Here is a 9650-nt window from a genome sequence, read left to right on the forward strand (position 1 = left end):
CACCACATAAGCAAAAAGAAAAAAGCCTGAAGTGGCGCTGTGGCTCAAGTGGTAGAGCGCTAGCCTTGAGCTGAAGAGCTGAGGGACAGTGCCCAGCCCAGAGTTCAGGCCCCACGACCGGACCCAAAAAAAAATATATATATATATACATAGATACACATAGATAGACTATAGATAACTATTCTCTATACAGATATATAGAACTAGATTATATATATATATATATATATATACTGTGTAGCATATACTACATATTATATAATGTATAGTGAATAGTACATAATATATATTACACATATACTAGTAATGTATTACCTATCTATATATGGATATATTTATATGTGATATACACCCATATCTATGTACTATAGTTAAATATATTTATACACCTATACTTTTACTCTAATAAATATTTACATTTAATTGTAATACATATTTACCATAGTAAATATGTAGATGTGTATATATATATATGTATTGAGTTATATATTTATCTATATAGAAATATTCATAGAAGCTGGGTGTTAGTGGCTCACGACTGTCATCCTAGCTACTCAGGAGGCTGAGATTTGAGGATATCGATTCTAGGCCAGCCTGGGCAAGAAAGTTGGTGAGACTCTTTTTTTTTTGTCGGTCGTGGGGCTTGAACTCTGGGCCTGAGCACTGTCCCTCAGCTCTTCAGCTCCAGGCGAGCGCTCTACCACTTGAGCCACAGCACCACTTCTGGTTTTCTGGTGGTTTATTGGAGATAGGAATCTCAAGGTTTTTCCTGTCTGGGCTGGCTTTGAACTGTGATCCTCAGATCTCAGCCTCCTGAGTAGCTAGGATTATAGGGGTGAGCCACCAGCGCCCGGCTTGGTGAGACTCTTCTCTCCAATGAACCCCCAGCAAACCAGAAGTGGGTCTTTGGCTCAAAGTGGCAGAGCTCTGGCCTTGAGCGGAAAAAGCTCAGGGACAGCGCCCAGGCCCTGAGGTCAAACCCCTCGACCAACCACAGCAACAACAAAGAAATCTACGTAGAGCACAGAGCATTACAGGTTTCTGTCTCATGATTATTCTCCAACTACATGGTGTGCCCGTGTCCTTAGCATTCACCCACAGATGATTTACGGTAGGCAGCAGGATGCACATTGTGCCATAAACACACAGTAGATATACCTCTGGAAAGGTCTTGAGTGCCCCCCCCCACCTTGTATCTTTGTATTTTGGGGGGAGTCCTGGGAGCAATCCCCAGTGAACAGTGGGGTGGAATCTGAACCCCGCTACTCTTGGCTATTCAATCCCGACTCTCTCTCCTCCTACAGTGGGTGCTACTGCCCTCTTGTGGCAGACAGGGATGCACACACACCCCAAGGCTTTCCCACACTGGGTCTCCCTCCATCCCTGCAGCATTTAGGTGTGGGCTGGTGGCAGGACAAGAGGCAGAACTGCTCTTGGCAGCGGGAGGAATCGAGGCCTATGTTAGTACCCAGCAGTCGGGACTTGAACTCACAACCTTCCTGACTCCACGGACTCTGAATCACTTGATTCGTTCCCTTCTGTGTCAGGAAGGGGACAGGGTGCCCAGAGGAATTTGAGGGAACAGGACACAGGTGGAGAAGTATTCAATTTATTCTGCAGATACAACAGTTGACCAGGTTCCAAAACAAAACACAACAAAAAAGGATTCCAAGTAAGCCTGGATCTCCAAGTGGTTCACTGGAGATCAGAGTCTCACAGACTTTCCTGCCCAGGCTGGCTTTGAACCGTCATCCTCAGATCTCAGCCTCCTGAGTAGCTGGGATGACAGGCGTGAGCCACCGGCGCCCTGCAGCCTCAGCTTTTTCTATGAAATATGAATAGTCGAAATAATTCCACTACTGTTCCCGTTACAATTCATCCAAACCTGGGGAAGTATGTCATACAAAAGTTCCTCCACCTTCTAACACCTCATTTTCTTAAAAAGATGATTCCGTCTCTTTAAAAAGATAGGGAAAATAGCAATTAACGTTAAAGACTATTGTGTGATCGCCAGAGGCTGGTGGCTCAAGCCCATGTTCCTAGCTACTCGGGAGGTTGATATCTGAGGATCAAGGTTCAAAGCCAGCCTTGGCAAAGAAATCCTAGAGACTTTTTTTATTCTTTGCCAGTCCTGAGTCTTGAACTCAGGGCCTGGGCACTGTCCCTGAGCATTCTTCTTCCTCTTCTTCTTCTTTTTAAATCAAGGCTAGCACTCTTACCACTCATGCCTAGCTTTAGGTCCTGAGCTCTCCCTCCCTCCCGATCTTCCTTCTGTTGTGCCCAAGCTGGCTCCAGGGAGCCTCCAGCCTCAGCCTCCCAAGTAGCTGGGATTACAGGCATGAGCTACCAGCACCTCCCTGGGCCAAATGCCTTCCCGACTGAGTTGTGGTGAGTACCGGTGAGCGGACGCTGAGAAAGTACAAAGCGTGAGGTCACTCCAGGCGTCAGGAGTCTCAGAAGGAAGATCGGGAGGGAGGGAGAGCTCAGGACCTAAAGCTAGGCATGAGCCGAGTTTTCTTTGTAACTTAGAGAACCGCAATCGTCTTTGTTCTAGGTGATGTGGCCTTCCCCCAACATCATACGTTCTCCGCTTGTTGCCTTTTTAACTTGTTTTAGTCCCTCTAAAGATTAAGATACATAAATACACTTCAATCAGCTGAGACATGAAAACCACGAGTTAGAGATTGGTTTGGGCTACATTTCAGGCCAGCCGGAGCTACAGAGCGAGAACTTCTGTCCAAAATAATAATAATAATAATAAACTAATAAAATATATAAACTGATTATTCCTCCACCACCCTTACTGCCAAACTGCCCTTTGAGTGGGCCCTCACAGAGCTCAGTCTTCTTTTCGTCCCTCCCCCCCCCTCCCTCCCTTCCTTTGATCCTTCCCTCCCTTCCTCTTTTCCTTTCTACCAGTACTGGGGCTTGAACTCAGGGTCTGGGCAATGTCCCTTAGCTTATTTTTTTTGGGGGGGGGGTCCGGTCATGGGGCTTGAACTCTGGGCCTGGGCGCTGTCCCTCAGCTCTTCAGCTCAAGGCGAGCGCTCTACCACTTGAGCCACAGTGCCACTTCCGGCTTTTTTCTTTCTGCTTATGTGGTGCTGAGGAATCAAACTCAGGGCCTCATGCATGCAAGGCAAGCGCTCTACCACTGAGCCACCTTCCCAGCCCTGTCCCTTAGCTTATTACTCAAGGCTGGTGCTCTACCACTTGAGCCACATCTCTACTTCCAGCTTTTCAGTGGTTCATTGGCGATGACAGCTTGTGGACTTTCCTGTCCGGGCTGACTTCAAACCACCATCCTCAGATCTCAGCTTCCAGAGTAGCTAGAATTGTAGGCATAAGGTTCAATACTCTTTCTTGCAGGCTCCCTATTTCGTCGCTGGAGCACATTGCTAGCATCGAGTCCCTGTTTCCATTTTATAAATGAAGTCTTTAAAGTCTGCAGAGAGGACGCAATCTGGGCCATGCCCCAGAGTGGACGAGGTCCCACGGTATAAAATATGCTGTTCCTGACTCCACCGCTTCCAACATGATACCCAAAATGGGATATGCAGAAGGCCGCTGGCAAGTATTTTATCCAACGGCAATGAATTTAATTGTTTCTTCTCTGATAAAAGTAGCCTCCCAAGCCCGGCAGTGGCTCACGCCTGTCATCCTAGCTACTCAAAGAGGCTGAGATCCGAGGATCGCGGTTCAAAGCCAGCCGGGGCAGGAAAGTCCGTGAGACTCTGATCTCCAAGGAACCACCAGAAAGCCGGAAGTGGCGCTGTGGCTCAAGTGGTAGAGCGCTCGCCTTGAGCTGAAAAGCTGAGGGACAGCGCCCAGGCCCAGAGTTCAAGTTCCATGACTGATAAAAAAAAAAAAAAAGTAGCCACTCACTGCATGCAGCATGTGGAAGGAAGAAGGCGCTGTTCTGAACTCCACGCGGCTCCAAGGCCCGTGTTCTCATCCACTCCCCCACGGCCTGACCCTGACTCATGTCGCTTCATATCTGTCCGCCTCTGCTTCCTTGTTTAGCCAGGGAGAAAACCACACAAATCACCTCAAAGTGACATTTATGTCTTCAACCAGGGCAAGGCTATGTTCTAGGGCGGGGATTCAACCAACAATGGACACCAAGGGCAAAACTCCTTCACTGACGCGCTGAAGAGAAAGAGAGTGATCTAAGCTGCAAGCCAGTAGCTCACGCCTGTCAGCCTCGCTATTTCAGGAGGCTGGGAGCTGAGGATCATGGTTCAAAGTCCCAGATACTGTGATGTCCAGAGATGAACAGGTGGCTTGAGTGGTAGAGTACCAGCCTTGAGTGAAAAAAAGCTAAGGGAGAGCAACCAGGCTATGAGTCCCAGTACCAGCGTGCGCGTGCGCACGCACAGACACACAGACACACACACACACACACACACACACAAATGAATGGATAAATGGATAAATGAATTGCATGAATGAATGAATGAAAAATAAGATGACCTACGGCAAACGCCTTGTAGTGGATCTGACCCCTAGAAAGTGCTCAGTAAATGTCAGTGGTAGGCGCTGCTGTTACCACAACCCAATAAGCACCATCGATCCTCATTTCTGAAGCAAACCAGCAATCGATCTCATAAAGAGCTGGCGCCAAGCAAAGAGATTACAGAGCAGGAGAAGGCTGACACAGCATCCTTCCACAAGGCCGTCTCTCATCACCATGACAACGGTTCTCTAGGTGCTTGCTTGAGAATGCTCATTTAATCGTGCAGAAGACCCAGGCCCGGTCTGGAGGGGGGATGGGGGGTGATGCCACCAAGAATGTCACGTCGACAGTGGAGAAATCCTTTCTAGTCCAAACGATGTAGCCTCTCCCATAGTACTCACTCAGAAATGCCGAAATGATCTTACTAGGTCCAAAACTACTGAGATATGTCGACCAGTTTTACACTTTCAAAAGTCAAATGTCACTTGTCTTTCTGAAGACAAGACTAATTTACATCTCCCTCAGTCTTCTGCAGCTTCACAGAGTTGAAAAATAGTTTCAGCACTGAACACCCAGTGCTGGTGGCTCACACCTGTCATCCTAGCTACTCAGGATCATGGTTCAAAGCCAGCCCAGACAGGAAAGTCTGTGAGACTCTTATCTCCAATAAGCCACTCAGAAAACTGGAAGTGGCGCTGTGGCTCAAGTGGTAGAGCACTTTCCTTGAGCTGAAGAGTTGAGGGACGGTGCCCAGGCCCTGAGTTCAAGCCCCACGACAGACAAAAGAAAAAAAGATAGTTCCAGCACTGAAAGGCGTAGACACTGCAGAGTCAAGATGGTCAGGAGATGACCACCAATTGGTGTTCAGAACTCTGAAGGACACCATTAGTTCTTTCTCTGACTTCACGGGTTTCCCGGGCAGGAACTCACTACCTTGTCAAATGGCTGCTCCAAATGAGCCACTTGTTTAAAGGAAAAGGAAGAGTTGGCTTGTGTGACCTGCTGCTCACCTTGAGCTGTGACAGCCTGCTCAGAACCTGCTGACGCACACATTCCTGCAGGTAACGGAGCCCACGGAGCTGTTGGAATGACTACCCTACCACGGGACTTGCCATTTTGGAGGAGGGAGAGCGTGTTTTTAATGAATCATCGCTGAAACACTTGCCTTTTTCACTTTTCCACTGGAAACGCGATCAGAGTGAATGCTCTCGCTTCATCCCATTTCTAAATGACAATGGTGATAAATGCCCATGAATTGTAAAAAAATATATATACATGGGTTTCACTGTGACACTTCCATATGTGCTTTTAATCATACATCCTATTTAATCCTATCTACCCTTCCTGCTCTATCGGTCCCCCCCCCCACACTTGTGCCCGCCCCTATGTTAGCCTCTCTTCTACTTGCAGGCTTTCTAGTTGGTTCTGGCTGTTAACTTGCAGATATGAAAGAAAACATTTGCCTTGTTGTGACTGGTTTTACATTACAAGATATCTCCCCCCCCCTTCCATCCAGCTTTCTGTCAAGAACATGATTTCATTGCTCTTTATGGCAGAATAATATTCCATTGTGTAGGTACAACCAGGTTTTTCTTTGTGCAGTCATCTGTTCATATTTACAACAGGCTGATTGCATTTCTTAGCTATTGTGAGTAATGCCACAATAAACAGGAGTGTGTCAGTATCTCTGAGGTGTGCTGTTTTTGTTTCCTTTGAGTTTTAGGCATGATATAGCTGGATTATATGGTAGTTGGATTTTTAGTTACATTTTGTTTTTGTGTTTTTAGTACTGGGTTTTTGTTGTTGTTGTTGGTCATGGAGTTTGAACTCTGGGCCTGAACGCTGTCCCTCAGCACTTCAGCTCAAGGCAAGTGCTCTACCACTTGAGCCATTGCACCACTTCTGGTTTTTTGGTGGTTCATTGGAGATAAGAGTCTCACAGACTTTCCTGCGCCGGCTGGCTTTGAACCATGATCCTCAGATCTCAGCCTCCTGAGTAGCTAGGTGACAGGCATGAGCCACCTGTGCCCAGCTAGTACTGGGGTTTGGATGCAGGGCCTTGAACTTGCTGGATACAATATGGCTCTACCATTTGAACCATACCTCCACTTCTGTCTTTTTGGTGGTTAATTGAGAGTCTCATGGACTTTCCTGCCCAGCCTGGCTTTAAACCTGGATCCTCAGCAATCAGCTTCCTAAGTAGCTAGGATTACAGGCTTGAATCACAGGTACCTAACTTATTTCTCTTTTATCTTTCTTACTTCCTCATTCTTTTGTACCCCCTGTCCTCATTTCAATGACCGGCTTAACCTGCCGGGCTGCAAGCTATATATACTACAATGCCGGTTGGTCACTTTTCTACTAACTCCTATGGATAACTGGGAGTTTCTGTGTAAGTAGAACCTAAACTTATTTTTATTTGTATCTTAAGTGATCAGCTCAGTACAATCAGAGTATATAGATAGATGGTCTTGAGTGTGAGGTGTTCTTCCAAAAGGCTCATGTTTGAATGAAGCTTAAATTGCCAACACTGCCTGAAGGCTGATAGGGCCCTGAAGACGTGTTAGAGTATATACGCTCATGGAACAGGCCACGAGCAGGCAGAGCCAGCATATCTTGTTTCCTGCCTCTTCCTGATCCTCCTCGTCTGTCTGTCTCTCTTCATCTCCTCCTCCCCTCCCCTCTTCCTCCTTTTCCCCTCCCCTCCTCTTCATCTTTCCCCCCCTTCTTCTTTCCTCCCATCCCTTCCTCCTCCTCCTCTCTCCCTCCCCTCCTCTCACAGCTCTCTCCCTCTCCTCCACCTCTGCTTCCTGGCCACCATGAGGCTACCAGTTTCTCCCCCACCACACCCAGCCACCATGACGTTATCTCCCACAGCCATGGGGCCAGCTGACTGTGGCCTCAAACCTCTGGCACTTTAAGTCAAAGTAAATCCCTCCCTCTCAAGCTGGTTCATCTCAAAGATTCTGATGTAATGCTTTATTTTAAAAAAAGAAAAAGAGACTAACTGCATAAAACAGAAGTTTGAAGCTCTCAAAGAAGGAAAAAGGTGCCTTTTCAAATACCCTCCAAGCCCAGGAAGGCGGCTGAGAGATGCTGGACTGAGGCCTTTTTCTATGACCATTCTAGAATATAAAAGGCAGAGCAGCATCTCAACAGAGAATGGGAAAAGCAGACCCAGGGGGCCAACCAGAGTTGGGTACCCGCCAGCCCCGCCCTGGGGGCGGGCGGGGGAGTCTTCCTTGGATCTGATTGGTTAAGCGGCAGCCACGTGCCATGGAAGACTTTTCTGATTGGATCCTCAAACCGTGGCAGCCGCCCACACCACTGCCTGGAGCAGGAGAGCGGAAGTGGGGGGGCGTGCCTTCTGTAAAGCACTTTCTGATTGGATCTCCTTGCCTGGAAGCCCCTACAGAGAAGTTCACTTCTGATTGGCTGAACAGCTCCCCCCCCCCACCCCCTCTTCCGCCACTTTGGACCCTGAGGGCAGAAGTGGGCGGGCTTACCTTCACACTTCCGCCTGTCTCCTTCCTTCTCCTGCTTCCCGCTTCTTTTTTCCTCCTTCTGCTTCCTTCTTCCTCCTCCACATTTCTTCTTTTCCTCCTTCCACCTTCCTGCTTCCCATTGTCTGCCTTCATTTTCCTACAGCGCATGCGCCTTCCTCCCTTTCCTACAGCGCATGCGCCTTCCGCCTTCCCTTTCCTACAGCGCATGCGCCTTCCGCCTCCCCTTTCCTACAGCGCATGCGCCTTCCGCCTTCCCTTTCCTAAAGCGCATGCGCCTTCCGCCTTCCCTTTCCTACAGCGCATGCGCCTTCCGCCTTCCCTTTCCTACAGCGCATGCGCCTTCCGCCTTCCCTTTCCTAAAGCGCATGCCTCAACCACCTTGGCACCCCCGCATGGCCTGACTCCTCGCTGTTAGAGTTGATGCGTAATTAGTAGTGGTCAGTGCCAGGCCACGTGGTTTCTGTCCCCCCCCCCCCCCCCCCCATGGAGAGGATGAGGGATCCCCATTGGAATTCACTTCAAACAGCCAGAAACAGGGAGACCCTCCCTCATCCCCGTCCAGCTGATGGCTTCTTTTGTCTCCTACTGTACTGAACAGCTGCCGGGCCCCCAGTTTCCGCCTCTTCCCACCCACAGAGCGGGCGTCTCCCTCAAACCTACAGCCTCCGCGTCTGACAACGGGAGCAGACAATCATAGACAGACCACGGTGGAGGTTGTGAGTACCTTTGATCCCAAGGCTGATGGCCGGCTGGGTTTTGGAAGGGGATTGTTGTTTATGTTTTCTTCTTTTTTCAGATTGAGCCTGCAGAACAGGAGACACCAATGCCCTTGATTCTTAGGCATCAAGACCCAGGATACCATCCTGATGGTTTATTGTATAGGACATCGGTATCCTTGGTTTCTGACTCTTGAGACCAAACACTTGTACTCACACATTCATCCAGAAAAACCACTGCCTCTTGTTTAAAAAAAATCTAAGCATCATGCAGAAGGCAGTGGAAGATGTGGAGGACTTGGTATTTCCTGGCTGTGGGCATCCCTTCTAAGGCCAGAAAAAGCCTTCCCAGAACCCCTTTCTTGGAATCAAAGCATCTTCTGAGAAGCCAGTGGCCCACAGATTGAGTAGGAGATGGTGGAGGCAGTTTCCAGATGATGTCCTTCTCTTAATGTGGTCTGGTCCATCCTCTGCCCTGGGGATGCCAGATGGAATCTGCTTTGGTGACTGGAAATGAGGAGGAGGGGGGCTAGGTGAAGAGGCAATATAGAATACAGCCAGAAGGAAGGGAGGACAGTGTGGGAGGAGAAGAGAAGGGTAGTCGGAGCAGGTGTGGAGAGGAATTAGACCCATCTGCTTGAACTCAGATCTGAAGGTCCATGGGAGACTGGATTATGTGTATTATGATAACTGAAGGGAAGGGGTGGTCACAGTTAACAGGACTAAATACCCAGAGATATTTCTTGCCATCCCATAGATTGTGTTATTTTTTTTAAAAAAATGTTTTTATGAACCGGGTGTCTGGTTGGATTGTGTGTATGTGTGTGTTTTCTTTTTCTTCCATATTTCAACTGTTTTTTTAACCTCTTCCCAAATAGTCTCCTTCTACTTTTATGTCTTCTTTTGGTTATTTTTAATCTCTATTATGTATATAGAGGAATGAGACATCTTTCTGAGTCTAGCTCATTTTGA

This window comes from Dipodomys ordii, unplaced genomic scaffold, assembly GCF_000151885.1.
Source record: "Dipodomys ordii isolate 6190 unplaced genomic scaffold, Dord_2.0 Scaffold29, whole genome shotgun sequence".
NCBI classification, from domain to species: domain Eukaryota; kingdom Metazoa; phylum Chordata; class Mammalia; order Rodentia; family Heteromyidae; genus Dipodomys; species Dipodomys ordii.